Genomic DNA, 15,758 nt, shown 5'->3' with positions numbered 1-15,758 from the left:
AAGGGGGAGGGAGGGCTAAAACAGCTGACGTCACATGTGATCTGGAGATGGCCCAGGGCAGCAATGGGAAGACAGCTCAGAAGTGTACCAGCCTGTTAGGGGTGAGGACCTGAGGTCACAGCCCTGCACTCGTAGAAGAGGCGATAGAGTATGTTACCTGTAATCCCAGTGCTGAGAAGACAGATGGGTCCTCAGAGCTTGCTGGCCAGCCAGCCTGGTGTAATGAATGTACCCCAGCTTCTGTCTCAAGAAATGAAGGTTGAGAAGCAAGCAAAGACATGGCTGATGTCAACCTGTGGATGTCTCTCTTTCTCACACACAGACCTGTACATACACACATGTGTATACACACACACACACACACACACACACACACACACACGTATATACGTACCCCACACTGGTCTTATAGAAGAGAAGCCATAAGCATAAGCAGTTTAGGCCCACAAGGAAACATGGGCAGATAAAGCTTAGTGTGTTAGTTAAACAAAGGAAATGAATGAAGCCTTGAGCAGAAAACTCAGGGAATTCCCATTACCAGGAAAAAGGCATCTGTCCTCAGCTGTGGCATAGCAAGGGCCCTGGGGGATGTCGGCTCTATCAAAGCAACTCTGGGCAGCACAATGGACCATCCTACACTCACACAACCTCTGTGAAGCCAGAACAGAAACGAAAGTGGGACCCAACATCACCCTGACCACGAGCACAGGCAGCAGGTGGGAAAGGCCTTGGAAACATCGCAGGAAATCTGAGGACGGTCTATCAAAGAGTGTGCCAAGCAGAGGCCTGTGTGCCAAGCAGCAATCGCCTCCATTGAGAAAAAACAGGCTCGGTGTGAAGTCTCAAAGGACAACCTGGACAGGCTGCCAGAACTGTTCCCCTTCATGGCCGCCCTGGAAAGCTGAGATTAGGTTCTCTGCCATCAGCCACGGTGAGAGCGGCGCTGACCAGGGGATGCGGAGGCTGGCTGTATCCACCAGACTCACCAGGGTGCAGCACACAGGAACTTCGCGACTCAAATATGTGACAGCAAAGACGGGGAGGAAACTGACTTCTGATCGCCAGTGTCGCTGCAGTCAGCTAAAATGGAACTAAAATGGACATCAGAAAGGAGTAAAAACCGATGTCCACTTTCCAAGTTCTATGTCTGGGAGGCTTCCCATGTCCCCAGAAGTCTGCCTATAGCATCAAACTCAAAGCGTGCTGTTGTACATTTAGACATGGTTCCATACACGTAATGTCAGCGCCCAGGAAGTAAAGGCAGGAGAAGCAATAGTCCAAGGTCATCTCTAGCTATCTGAAATGCTCAAGACCAGTCTGGACTATGTGAGGCACTGACTCACAAACAGAAAAAGGAACAACAACAACAAATTATTAAAGCTCCTCATGTCTGATGCTCTCCACAGCAGCTTTGTAGATGAAGCTGCTCTAGCTGTCCCTCTCAGGCCTCATGAAAGAAATGCTTGTCTTCTGCAAAGGCTTCTGGGGTAGAGGTAAAACGGCAAGATTAATGGGACTTGCTTCTAATATAATTCTTGATAAGAGAGAGAGGCAGTAAAATTAAAATTAGGTGAACACTAAAACAATTCCGATATACATTATCTGCTGAATGAGTGAACGAGATTAAAAAAAAAATAGCCCCATTGTGGTGCCTCTTGCCATGGCAAAGAACGCATGGCAAGGACCATTCTATATGAAATATAGCGGACCCCAAAGCTACATGAGCTGAGCCAAAACAAGAATAAGACAGAGTAGATCCACTAACATGCAACAGCTCATAAACCACACAGTTAGCACCTGGGCCCTCAGTGGTTTGGACCCAGAGATCTGAGGGAGAATCAACTGATGAGGTACAAGGAACTTGCGGAGCAACAGCAAGTTCTTAGCTGGGTTTTGGTGATGGTTACACAGGGATCACCTAAGACCATGGGAAAACACAGATGTTTACATTACAATTCATAACAGTAGCTGAATCAGTTATGAAGTAGCAATGAAAATAATTTTATGGTTGGGAGACACCACAACATAAAGAACTATATTAAAGGGACCCAGAATTAGGAAGGTTGAGAACCGCTGACTTAGAAGGTCAGGACACTGGCTGTTAGGCCTGAAAACCTGAATTGGATCCTGGAGCCCCCACGGTGAAGGGGAGAGCCCATTCTCATAAGTTGTTCTCTTGACCACACATGTACCATGGCGTGTGTACACACACATATATACAAGTGCACAAATGTGCGCACACACATACACACACACAGCAAAATAAAACTAATGTAACAAGTAAATGAACCAGTGTAAGGAAGGAAGAAAACATTTTAAATGATTAAATTTCAACATCAAGAAGGAATCTTTGAATATGAGAAATCCAATTAATTTTCTTCACCTAGGTATAAAAGGAATGTAGACCAGAAAGAATGGGAACAATGGAAAACAGAAAACAGACCAGGACGACCTGTGACCTCGCCTGGTTTTTAGGAGAAGCCAAAGCCTGCTCGCGATGCACCTGGCCTCTCCAGCTCATTTTCCATCGTACGTACAGGATGTTAGGAGGTGACTCGGCCTGTCAAATGCTGGTACTGAAACAACATCCTTACTTTGGCATCTTTTCAAATGACTCACGAATAACAGCCCCGATGGCATAAATGAGCTTAACTCAGTGGGATTTAGTTCCAGCATGTGCAGTGCTGGTCCAGAAGGCTCTAGTATACCTGAATAACAGTTCTGGCCTTTACATCCCTGAGTTTTTGAAATTGGGCATTTTATTCATCTCCAGCCTTGTGACATTTTGCCCGTTTCCCTAAGGCATCCCAAAGACTAAGGACCCAGTGGCTCCAGATGAAAATCTTAGGTTCTTCTGTTCCTTAAACAGTGATTTGTCTTTGTGGGAACACCAGAAACAACTCAAGATGGCAGGAATTCACCTTCACTCTGGTCTAGCCTTTCCTGCCTGAAAATACATTTCCTGCTAATGGAACCGGCCGACTCCCCAAGCGGGCAGCGAGTAGTGCTATCAGCCATTGTAGCAGTGAAGCTGGTCTCAAGATTTGACAACACAGGGTCCTTTCTCTACTGAGATGACACCATACAATCTGGCTGCTCATGGTGGCAGCCATATACTGAGTCTAAGCCATATACCAGAATAAAGGCACTACCCATTACTCTCCCAGTGTGTGTGACCAGGGAATTGTACCTTTACCTAAGCTGAACTCCCCACAAAATCTCAAAGAGAGATGATGGTGGTTCAAAATGGAAACTTAACTTGACTCTGTTTCTTAAAATACGCTCAGGCTGCAAAGCAGGTTCAAGGCTAGCCTGAGTTACATAGGAAGCCCCTGCCTCTAAAACCAGCCACACCACAGATACCTCCCAGGTAGCCAGCTGCTTCAGGGTCATGAGCTGGCAAGGCCACCCAGAACTCCAGGAGGCCTGTGGGCACCCTCCACTGACCGGTACACAGGAAACCCAGGGAACTCTTAGTCAGTGCAGGGTGGGCTGTGACGATTCAGGGCCAGCCCAAATAAGGTGGGGCTCCTTCCCAAGGACCATGAGGAACTCCAGGACTGGGAGTGTGTGGAGCTTCATCCAAAGGGCTGGGTCCCACATGGGGATGGTATAGCCGGCCAGTCTGTGAAGCCGCCCTGACCTTAACTGACCCATTACATCTGGTCTAGCAGGTTGGGGCTGGGATGCGATGTGGGCTCAGAGGAGTAGCTGGGGTAGGGGAACGGCCACACCTCATCCTCCTCTCAGAGGATGCCCTGTACTCCTCCAATAAATGCTTCCGGAGAGTGGAGCACTGAACCTCCCAAGGAGCTTGCTCTACTGTAAAGAGGAACGGTGAGAAATTCAAGTCACAAAGTCAATGGCTGGCTGACCGCCCCCCTCCTGGAGTGTGTGTTGAAAGCAAAGCTGGAGCCGGGTGTGGTGACGCATGTCTGTAACCCCAGTGCTCAGAAAGGCAGAGGCACATGGATGGCTTTGAGTTTGGGATCAGCTTGGTCTACAAAGTGAGTCCAGGATAGCCAAGACTACACAGAGAAATCCTGTCTTGAAAATCAAACAAGCAAGCAAGCAAAAAAACAAAACAGAATGAAACAAACAAACAAACAAAAACAAACAAACAAACAAAAAAAACAAACCAGGGACCAGGCAGGGCAGCAGGGAGGTCGGGAGAGTCTCTCCACTTGTGTTCCTGAGCGGCCTTCACTCCCACGCTGCTGAGCCACTGTGGACTCTGTTCCGTCTGCCTGTGCCTTCCTTTCCCTGCACTTTGACTGAGTGCATGCATGCTCTTCCCTCACAATCCTGCAGAGCCTAGATGCCATCTCCCTCCCTCTTTGCCTGTCTTTTTTATACCGTGGGTCCCTTCTACACTGTGAAGTTCAGTGCTACAGATTCAAGCAGTTCTACAATGACAAGAAGGGCGGCCCGGGGCCTCACACATGAGGATGAAGCATTGCTTCCCAGCCACCTGCCTTCCACAGAGCTGGACTCCTTGAGAGAAGGCAGTTTTCTGGCCTTGTGCAAGCCTGCCCAGGACTGATGATAAATACTCAGAACTAGGTGGGGGCTTGTCCCTTCCATCCACTGTTCTAGAGGGAGGCCCAGCTGGAGCTCCTGAGTGGTGTGAGCATAGCAGAGCTCGGCAGCTGCGCTCACCCACCGGATGGAGGCAGCTTTACCAACAAACCTGGGATCAGAAGGCAGATGCTCCACCTCCCGCCAAACCAGCCAACCTCGCAACGAGGAGCAACTGTCTTTCACATGAAAAAAACCTCAGCAATATTACTCTACCTTTATCTGGGAATATATACTGTTCAGAGAAACACATTTCTATTAAAAACAAAACAAACAATACTCCAGGAAACAAGCAAGAAAACAAAACCAGGGCAAGAAGAGTGCTCCTGTGATGACACCGGTCTGGTTTTGTTTGTTTTTTTTTCTTTCTTTCCCCTTTTTGTTCTTTACTTACAAGAGGACCCTTGACTGTTACTGCATTTTTACAACATTAAACCCTGAGCATCCAGTACCTGAAGGGACTGTCCCGTGAAGGTACTGACCTTGACTCCAGAGCAGGACTCTAGAGCCAAGAAGCAGCTTGCGATTATGCTATTAGCAATCTCTGTCCATGGTGACAGGATTAGCGGCACTCAGAAGGAGCAGGGTATAACCAAGAAAAGCCCAGAAGGGGTTCATTCCAGAAGCGAGGAAGAGCCTAAAGAGTAGGCGACCCGAGACAAGGCAAAAACAACCCTCCGCTAAATGTGCCACTGGCAGGAGAGACCAGGAATGAAAAGCAGCTGTGGCAAGAACAGTGTTGAGGTGACTGCCTCGTGCAATCACACTGCCGCTTCTAAGACTCAGACTGGCCATCTGGAGAGAGATGCTAGAGAGATGGGCACAGGCAGGCAAACATCCCTTTATTCCCAGAGTTGCTGGTTTTCTTATCAGAGTTTTCCAAAAATATTCCTCTAGCACAGGAGCTCATAACAGAGTTCCAAGCGCACCTGCTAGCCTTGTTTTAATTTTTTGTTGCTTTCCCCCCAGCATTTATTTATTTGTGGGGAAGGGGCACGTAAGCTTCAGCATGCCTGCAGGAGGGATTCCCACCCTCAGCTACTTGGAACACAGGTCATAGGGCTTGGTAGTAAGAAGCTTTACGGGCTTGTGGTTGTATGAGTCAGGATCTCACAGGACCCTGTTGGAAGGACCCTGCCATTTGAGGCTGTGGTCCTCCCAGTCCGGAGAGCCATTCTGAGCTCGGTGCTGGATGGAGGATTCCCTCTCCCCAGCAGAGCCTCCTACTCCTGCCTGACCTCATCTGGAGAGTGTCTTTAGACATAGAGGCCTCTAAACATGCCTGATCTCTGGCCTTTGAGTTCCCTGCTAGTTCTCCCTTCCCTGCCCCTATAGGATAATTAGGTACTTTGTTCTCATTCATATGATAGGAGCATACTGTTTAATGCAAATCAAGCATCCTTGAAAGTCTAACCAATTATGTATACCTATCCTAGGAGGCCCCCCTTACCCAATCCCTGGGGGTACATAGCCGTTGTTTACCCAAATTAAAGTTGAACTATCTCCCAGCAGCGGTTCCCAGAGGTCATTTCCATCATGCTCTTAACCTTTCAATCCCTGCGCCTCCCCTTGTGCCCCCTTCTACTTACCCTGCCTTTGTGGGCTGGTGGCAACAGCCCCCTAAGGAGGAGGAGAACCACGGAGCCCAAGGTGGCCTCAAAAGCTGTATGCACTTGGAGATGGCCTTGAACTTCTGATCCTCCAGTTTTTGCCTCCAGAGTATTGGGAATACAGCCACACCTGGCTGCTTTCACCTTTCAAAGTCTTTTCCTTAGATCTTTCAGCAACATGAGGCCTTAGAGAGAGGTCTGAGTCCATTCTGCATACCACAGATGGCTCCAGAGCCAGCAGCCTTGGTTACAAAGTTTGCATTGACCCTGGACTCCTTGCTGACCACACAGGAAACAAAGGCAACACTCACAGGGGTATCTTGTGCCAGTGGCAGCACGTGCCAAGAAGCAGCTCCTGATCAGAACATTCAAGGTCTCATGGACAGTGAGATGAAAGCCATTTCATGAGGCCAAACCCAGACTGCACATCCCCGCCTTGCTTCCCTCTGTGCCAGGCTGCCCCTCACGGTCTCTAAAAGGCTCCGTGTGTATGTGGACCCTGCCCCAAGAGCGGTCAAATTAAAAGGGAAGCCTCACCATTGGTTCTCTCTAACGGATGGTCAGTGTCACATAGTGGCACAGTTGACTGGCAGGTGGAAGCCAGTAGCTCAGCTGGGAGCCAGCTCAGTAACCCCTGGGACAGAGCTAGATGTGACCTTACAAAGTACCTGGCTAAAGAAGCAAGATGGGAGCTCTAAAGGAGCAGGGTCCACGGGTTAGCCATTGAAAAGGTGAGAAGGGAGGCTCAAAGGTGCAAAAATTGGAACTAATAAATGATCAACCAACCAGGCATCTTCTGAGCACTCCACCATCCTCTCTCCCAGCTTCACTAAAATGTTCACCTGTTAGCCCTCTATAGCAGGAGGCCAAATTGGGATTTAATTGATATCTCAAAACGTTCATTATATGCCTTAGTCCTTGTGATTTTTTTTTTCATCTCTCCCATGATTCAGTGGGGTGAGATGGAAAAGTTTCTGTCCATTTTGAATCTAAGAGAAGTCTTTTTCACGGCAGAAGAAAATCTACGTAGATTTGGGAAAGGGCGAGGCTGTGTGATAGAAGGGCACGCGGTGGTTTTGTAATTCTACCACCCAGCCACGTCCCTCTTCGGTGTCATTTCTGAATGTGCTTCTATGACAGTTAGGGTTAACTGTCACAGATTCAACAGGATCTACAGTTACCTCGGAGATGGGCACGCCTGTGGGGGAGTGTCCTGATTGCAGAGGTAGTAGACTGTGAATGGAGGAGAGGAGGCTGAGCAGCAACGTACCTTTATTGCTCTCTTCTTCCTGTCTGGGCTGGGGGACTGTATGAATGCATAAGGAGACCTGAGCAATGGTGGACATTCCTTCCCCTCCTCTGGCTGCACATGTCCTACGACCATTTACTTCAGGCTGCTGCCTTGACTTCCTTGCCGTGAAGGTACCACACTTTGAACTGTGAGATAATGAGCATCATTTCTCCTCTAAGTTGCATTAGTAAGATATTTTACCACAGTAACGGAAAAGCAACTAACACCAGCTACCTTTCAGGAAAAGCACGCACACAAGGAGAAACAGTATGGAGGTCTCTAGGAAGAATTCCCAGACAGCAAACTGGGCAGGGGTGGACAGGCAGGCCTCATTGCTAGCCCCACAAAGCTCTATGATTGTTCCTTATCTTAAAGCACTACAATGATCTATCTAGACTATTGCCCTTCTCTGGAACACTGCTGATGTCTGCTTCCTTCATGAGCCCCCTGTGATAGGCAAAGGGCAGCCTGGTGCAAGGATTTGACCAGAAACATTGTAAGGAGATTGAATTGCATCAGAATAAAAGACTTGCCCTTCTCACACAAATCCTCAAGGCTGGAGTGAGGGATGTGGAGGTGCGAAGACATGCACCCAGCATCTATCAGAGCTAGTCCAAGAAGCTCAGTATCTCCCAGTGATTGGAGGCTAAGGCTGTGCCCAAAGCCTGGCCTTGGAAGGCAGGCAGGGAGGCCCTTGTGTGGGCAGCATGGGGTCAGAGCCAGAGGGAGAGGCTTGTGGCTGGGGTAGGCAGCGGAATAGACTTGGCAGCTTATCAGTACATTCAAGGAGACGTAAGCCCAGATCAGCAGAAGGGAGCAGAGGCAAGTTTGCCAAGAGCCCCCACCGCATTCTCTGCCATTCATCTGTTTCACCAGGGGGAGGGGGTCCCTGACTCCAGCACCGGCGCAATCTAAGCAGTTGCAGGTAGCTGGCAGGGCCCTGTCTGACCACCCAGCCCCGATCTGCTCTTCTAGAAGCCCAGTGACTGACACCTAATACTTCAAGCAGGTGACCCGCACAGAGGCGTGACCGATTTAAATACAGGCTTGTTGACTATGCATCTGCTGTTCACGATGCCCATTATTTGTCAATTTCTAAGCAAAGTATCCAGGAATTTAAATTAGGCAATTGCCACTTCAGTCGGGCAAAATCTATGTGGGCTGGGCTTATGCACATTGGCAAACTAATGAATTTCTGCGCATAGGAGTCACAGGTAGAAATTCCCTTACACAGCAGCTCTCAGCTTTGGAGGAGAGATGTTACCCCTTAAGGACGTATCTAGCAATTTCTGGAACATTCTAGATTGTTATGACCACAGCGGGAGACTGACTCCTGGCATCTTGTGTGGCAAAGGCCAGGGATGCTGTTATCAGCCTGCCTTGCGTGAGGCAGCCCCACACGGAAGTTATTTGGCCCTAAACGCCAACAGTGACGCCTTTAACAGTCTTGCTTTTAATGAATACCGCGTGGTGGGAGGCACACAGACAGGGAAGTCTGACAGCCTTGTGCCCATCTTTTCTCCAGCCAAGAACGCCCGTTTCACACCTGATGCCATGACCTGCGGTTCCCTTGAGAAGCCCACACTGTCCCTAAGAATGCAGCCCGGTAACTAAGGTAGGGAGTAAAGAAGGAACCGTGCGTCGTAATTGTGCGCCCACACTCTTCTGAGAAAGAAGGATGGATGGAGAATATCGGGAAAAGAGAGAGATGGTATCAGGGCTATGGAGAGAGCTGTGATGAAGACAAATCCGTGACATTAGCGCATGGGACTAGATGAGATGTGAAGACCTATCTTATATGTGGTCAGCGCCTGTCCACGTACACAAGGTCTGGCCTGAATAAAAAGGTGAAACTCGTTCTCTCTTGCTCTCGCTCTCTCTTTCTCCTTCTTTCTGCTTTCTGAATGCAAATGTAACACAGCCAAATACCTCCTGTGCCTGCTGCCATGCGTCCCCTTAAACTGTGAGCCAAAATCAACTTTTCCATCCTTAATTTGCTTTAGTCAGCCATTTTATCACAGCACCAAGAAAAAAAAAAAAACAAAACTAATCCATAGACTACCTATCCGTTATCCCACCTACCCTTCCTCATAGCTGGAAGGGAATGAAGGAGCTAGGGTGACTTACAACCAACCAGGATTCAGGACAATGGTTTTGACAGTTGCATTGATTGTGTGTGTTGAGCTATTGCATCCTGGGAAGAAGATGCGCTTGGTTCTTTAAAATTTCATCAGTCTCGGTTAACCTCCTGCCCGTGGGGAATTGACTGCTCACACAAGGCCCTGAGAGATGCGAAGCAAACCAGATTTCACTCCTGGGTCAATTCATTTCTCCCATTCTCGTTCCAAAGTTTGTGTGAGACGAAGCCCAGGAGCATCTTCACGGATGATGATCTGCCTTTTAAACTGGGTGACAAAAGCGAAAACAAGGAGGAAAGCTGAGCTCCATCCATGCACGGCCTGCAGGATGAGGGCAGCAGCAGGGGTCAGCATTAGAAGCCACTCGAAGAGCCTTGCTCCTTGGGTGAACACCGGTCTTGAGAGCAGTTCATATCGGCTTTACTGTTTGCACTGCCAGGTCTTCCAGCTGTTTTTATCACGGATCCCTCTCCCTGCCCCCACCAACTCCCAGAAACCTACAACACTCTGGAAATGACAGTTGCTTTTCTTACACGCACTGTTTCTCCAACTTCTAAGACACTGCTCCGTCCCACAGCATTTCTGTGGACTTAAAAATAAGTATGAAAGACGCGTGAGGAGAGATCTATAGGAAAAGGATTTGTTTTCAAAATAAACATCTCTTTTCCTTTGGCCGGGGATGTACTTCAGTTGGCTTTTCCTCGGTGCACAAAGCAGGAATGGGGAGTCCATCTTAAGCACTGCATGAAAAAAACATCACTGGGGCCAGGAATGGTGGCACACGGCTTTAATCCCAGCACTGAGAAGGCAGAGGCAGGCATATCTCTGAGTTCAAGGCCAGCCTGGTGTATAAAATGGGTTTCCCAACAGCCAAGGCTACACAGAGAAATCCTGTCTCAAAACAATCAAACAAACAAACAACCAGTATGTCCACCATCTTGTAGGCCAGTGGTTCTCAACTTGTAAGTCACGACCCCTTCAGCAACCCCCTATCTCCAAAAATACTTACATTACAATTCTTTACAAATTACAGCTATGAAATAGCAATGGAAACAATTTTATGATTGGGGGACACCACAACATGAACTATATTACAGGTTGCAGTGTTAGGAAGGTTGAGAACCACTGCTTTAGGCTCTGGGCTTGGGACTGGGGCAGAGAAGTCACCAGACCAGGAAGGGAGGTGTCATCTGCTGCTCAGAGGGAAAGCTCTGTGAAGCAGAAATACGAGTTCAAACCTCAGTGCTGCTTCTTACAGTCCCAGCTGAGCTCCTTCATTTTGCTAATCCTTGTGCACAACAGACAGTGACAATGGTTTTTGTGTGTACATTTGTTATGAGCACAAATCAAACTGGTGCATGTGCAGTTCAGGAAGCCATCAGCAAAGGTGGGCCCCTGGCGTTCTTATGGATCCTACGTGATGGTCAGGCCCATCAGGGTGTCTACAGGTCACCAGTCCCCCCCAAGGCTGAGAGAGGAATCATCTCCTGCAAGGCTGTCAGTGGCAGCTTCAAAGCACCATGAAGCCCAAAGGTACTCCTTTCCTCACAGACCCAGAGGAGGAACACTCAGGACAAGGCTGCAGTGTCTAATGCCAGCAGGGGACCAGCAGAGGCTAATCTCATCCGAGATTAAAATAACAAAGAGAACGGAGGACTTGCTGAATGTTCTCTTCCAAGGTCAGCCACACAGAGGAGGCTGTTTTCCCTGGTGAACTTTGTCATACTGCCATGTCACGTCCAGGCTGAAGGAAGACGTAACCTAGGGTTAGATCAGTCTACTGAGAGAACTTCCTGACACCAAGATATAAACTGAGGTAGCACAGAGGTAATTGGATGCTCCGTGGTCCTGAGGTGAGCTGCTGCTGCTACGCTTGTCTCTCTTGGCACCACATGGGCTATCACTGTGTAATGGAAAGAAAGCTCCAAAGGGCTGCAGTGAACCAATCAACATTGACTAAAATGAAAAGCAAGCAAAACAAAACAAAAAGACGTATATTCTCTATCTTCCGAGAAAAGCCACAGTCCCCATGAAGTGCAGCATACACAATCCCCCTCTGCACAGTCTTTATTCTCCAGCACTCAGAATTCCATTTCCTCCCATTTTATTAATTAACAGATGTTTCCTAGACTTACACGCAACTGATACAGAAAGCACAAGAAAACTTTAAGTGGGACAAGAGTATACAGTCAACCACTTCCTCCCCCACTGGCCAGAGCCATCTACATTAAAAACTTGTTTGTAGAAACAACACTGAGGGCCATTTGCAAATAATTGCTTCTATCAGTATTTCCATGGTTTCCGCACTAGGTCCTGAGACGCTTCAGTAGCGCATATTCACAGCACATAGAGCTACCAACATGGTAGCTCTTGATGCTACTCAATGAATGAATTTGAATAAATGAGGAGATGCTGGACAACCAGGATAGATGAAAATAGATGAAAGTATGCACAAAAGTCAATGAGTAAATGGACACTAACAGGCCTTAGAGTCTAGGAAGACACTGGAACAAAAGAAATAAGTGAACAGGCAAGAAATCTTTGTGATACAAGAGTGCATTCTGGGGGGGGGGGAGCATGTTCAACATAAACCACTCTCACTTTCGATGTTGTCTCTATTTTGCCGTTAGAAGGAAAACACAGATGGTCGGTCTTTGAACTCTCTTAACAAGCCCTTCACTTGGTTTAAAACTGTAACTGCTTAACTGAGTTGTGTTCATAGCACCTGACACACAGTAGACACACAGTAACTGCAAGTCACAAGAACGGGCCTAGCGGGACCCTCTTTCCAGCAGCCCTGGTGAAACGCTTGCCATCCCCAGAACTCACTGGAAACCAAGTTTCAGAGGCTAATGTTGGCTTTCCAAATTGACTCCGTGCCGATTAAAACTGCTGAACTGGACTCATCCAGGCTCCCCTAACGTTGGAGGTTTACTAAGCCAGGCTTAGCCATGGACTTCATCTCTAAATCAAGAGCCACTCAGTGGTGAGCTCGCCTCTTCCCCTGCCCACAAGTCCTCCCTTCAGAACACAGCAGCTGCTACAGAAAGCGTTGCCTTCACCAACTCCTCTTACAGCCAAGGCCATGTCAGAGCCTGGGAGTCACCGTGGGGTACAGAGCTCCAGCCATCTCCCACAGCTCAAACAATCTGGATATCAGAGGGTGGTTTTGTCTATTTGGCTGTCTGCTATTTTCTCTTTGGATTGGGTTTGGGTTTTTGCTGTGAATGGACACAGGAGTGACACACCATGACTTGCACACTACTGGTGTGCTTTAAAAAGTCTGACTGTGCTTTAAAAGTCCACTGGCTTGTCTCCAAGTATGCTAACATGTGTTTGGTGTGTGACTGGTGTGACTGGCAAAAGCAAAGTCGTGTCATTCTTTTGAATAAGTTTTTACGCTCTGTACCCTTCACCTAGTTCTCTGGTCTTTAACTCCGTTTTTTTCTCTAGTTAGATGTGTTTGTTTTGAGGGTTTCTGGGGATGTTGGGCAAGTTTCCTACCACCAAGCAACAGCCTCAGCCCTCCAATTTTGTGCAGTGCTCTTTACCCATGTGCAGGTAACTTTTGTATCCGAAATGCTTAAGACCTCCATTTTTAAAGGCAGTTTTTACGAGATGACATCAATTAGGTAAGGGATATTCTAGAAACTACTGGCCCTTCCTCAAGGGACTTGGGTTCAAAGCTATGGTTTGGGCTTTAATAGCCTGAGGCTTTTTCAATTCTTACTATAGATAATCTCAGGAACGCAGTACCATTAAAGCGATAATTCTCGTATTGAGAGTGCACTTTACAAGCAGAGGGTCCATTATAAGGCTCTCTTCAGATGTGCTGCGTACCACCAGCACCTGAAGCCACACCTGCTAATGGGCCTGGCTGGGCGGCCCTGGAAGCAATGAGCTATTTTGTTCTCCTTCGAGCCTCTTCTGCTTATCACCTGGTAGGTGGCAATTTTCTTCTGAAGGTTTTTTTTTCCTCCCCATGTGGATTAGGGGAATATCAGACCTTTAACTTGAAACTCTTGATTTTTTTTCTCTCTCAAACAGGAACTCCCCACCCCCCACCCTCCATTCACAGAGACTCACGGGCACACATCCGCACGTGGTTTCCCTCCCCTTGAGATAACTTCTTTTTTTTCCTAGATGATATGGACTGGTAACTTCAGATGAGCAGGTCCTGGCCAGGTTTGGAAAGACTGGAGAGTAAACACTGGGGAATCCGCGTGAGAGCAGGGCAAGGCCACCTTAGACCCTGCTGGGTTAACTACCATTTCTTTCACTAACCAAACTTTGATTTGTGGCTAAATGAAGTTGAGAGCAGAGCCAAGACTCTTCCCATACCTGTTAAGAATTGTGGGCAAGCTGAGCAGCTGATAACTTATTTACCAGTGTGAATTAACAGGCACTTTCCGAAACTTTATTTCAAAGCCTTATCCTCCTGGAAAGAGTTAAACCCTTCCCTCCCCTCTTAGCTTGTTCAATATCACGTCTTAAGAAATATTTAAGTTTTTAAAAAACTGCCCGAAATGCTGGAGAGCTTCATGAACATCAAAGTACTCCCTTAAAAAATTCCGACATCTGATGGAGAACCCAGAAGCTTACATTTAAGTAAATAAAGCGGTGATTACAAATGCCTGTTTCCTTGACAACTCCCCTCCCCCAGCCCTTCAGCGATAGGGAAAAACCAAAATGAAAACGAGGAGGGGGTTGTCTACAGAGTCACGCCGCGCGCTCCAGCGAGGCCCAGCCAGGCCAAACCCAGGAAAGAAATACAAATAAATCAATTTAGATCGGGACTGTATTTTTGTGGGGTATATTTTTGCGGTTGCCATAGAAACGTCAGAGACAGAAGAACGTGTTGCACGAACACAAAAGAGAGCCCGTGTGTGTAATAGGAGGATTCTCTACCGTTTCACTGGTGGTCAAGAAAAAACGCTTCCACCCTGGGCGGGCTACTTGATGAGCCCCAAAAGGCACCGCACAGCCCGGCACAAAGCAGTGGTCCTGGGCGAAGCCCTGTGTTCCTCCTCCCCCGTGCATCTTTCTCCCCCACCCCACCAGCCTCCCAGCTCGCTCCGAGCTTATCCCTTCCAAAGTCCTAGGAAAAGCAGCCGAGCAGAGGGAAGCCTGCCAGGGCAGGGCATCCGACCATCACACGCCCCACCCCAGGAGAAGGTGCCTGGAACCCGCATGAGCACCTACCTCGAGCTCAGCAGCCTTTTGCATTGGCGCTCTCCAGCCAGAACTGCGAGGCAGCAGCCTGGGGTTCAGAAACTGCCTCTACTTTACAGAAGCTGTAAGTCAGCCAACACTGGAAAGAAAAAGCCAGACTCCACCCAAAGGGGTGGGCCCTTCGGGAAGGGAAAAAAAAAAGGTGGTCCTCGGCTGACGTCTCTCCCCACCCATGTCACTTCCTTTTAAAGCTACCAGCTCAGGGGAGGGAAGCTCGGACCCGTGTAACATGAGTCACCCTCTTCCCCTTCCAATGAGTGTGAGGAAGTGTCCGGCTCGGCCTCCTGTTGGAGTCAGATGCCGTGGAAGTCGCCGGTGTGAATAACAAAGGCAGCCCAGTGGCTTGGACAAGCCTACCCAACTCGCGAACCCTGTTGCGTCCCCGCGCAGATGGTCTGAGAAACCTCGGCCTCCTGCCCGGGAAATCACCCTCCTGCTTCAGCAAGAAGACAGAGGAAGAAGGTTTTAGCTCGCACAGCCTCACCTTTTCTGGCCACTGCGCCTAGAAGAAGGCTGTGTCTCTTTGGCTACAGGAGCCCTGAAGCCCCTTCCAAGATCACATCCAGCGCTCCCGAGACCAAGATGGGCAGGCTCGGGATGCCTGGAGCTCGGATGGATGGATGCTCTCCCTCCAAGGCTGGGCGCCAGGGCCGGCTACCGCTGCGAGTGCGCACACGCAGGCAACACGCACGTGCACGTGGCATTTATACGCGGGTTAAGTTAGCACGGATCTGAGCAGACCTTAACGGAATAGCGTCGTGAAACTTTAAAGGAGGGCGGACTGTTGGAAGTGCACAAAGGCCAGGTCTAGACATCCCTAGAAAGACGATTTGAATCGCAGGGCGCTTTCGATGTCCTTCAAACGTGCACTAGGCAGTCGCTGCCACGGATGTTTTGATTTACAGAAAG

At 48.6% G+C, this 15,758-nt stretch overlaps 1 protein-coding gene across 3 annotated transcripts in view; it reads right to left on the bottom strand.

Annotated features, from left to right (window-relative positions):
- Window positions 1-15,508, bottom strand: part of Agpat4 (1-acylglycerol-3-phosphate O-acyltransferase 4) — a 97,096-nt gene extending 81,588 nt beyond the window's left edge. For 2 of the 3 annotated variants that reach the window (XM_060373653.1, XM_021647732.2), the window contains exon 1: window positions 14,820-14,979. The gene's annotated coding sequence lies outside the window, so the exon portion shown is untranslated. Of the gene's footprint in view, window positions 1-14,819; window positions 14,980-15,333 lie in introns of those variants that run through there. The other variant, XM_060373654.1, reaches the window with a different exon arrangement.
- Between the last annotated feature and the right edge of the window lie 250 nt (window positions 15,509-15,758).

This window comes from Meriones unguiculatus, chromosome 20, assembly GCF_030254825.1.
Source record: "Meriones unguiculatus strain TT.TT164.6M chromosome 20, Bangor_MerUng_6.1, whole genome shotgun sequence".
NCBI lineage: Eukaryota > Metazoa > Chordata > Mammalia > Rodentia > Muridae > Meriones > Meriones unguiculatus.
Note: the sequence above shows the minus strand (reverse complement) of the source record. Positions and strands in the feature narration are given on the sequence as shown.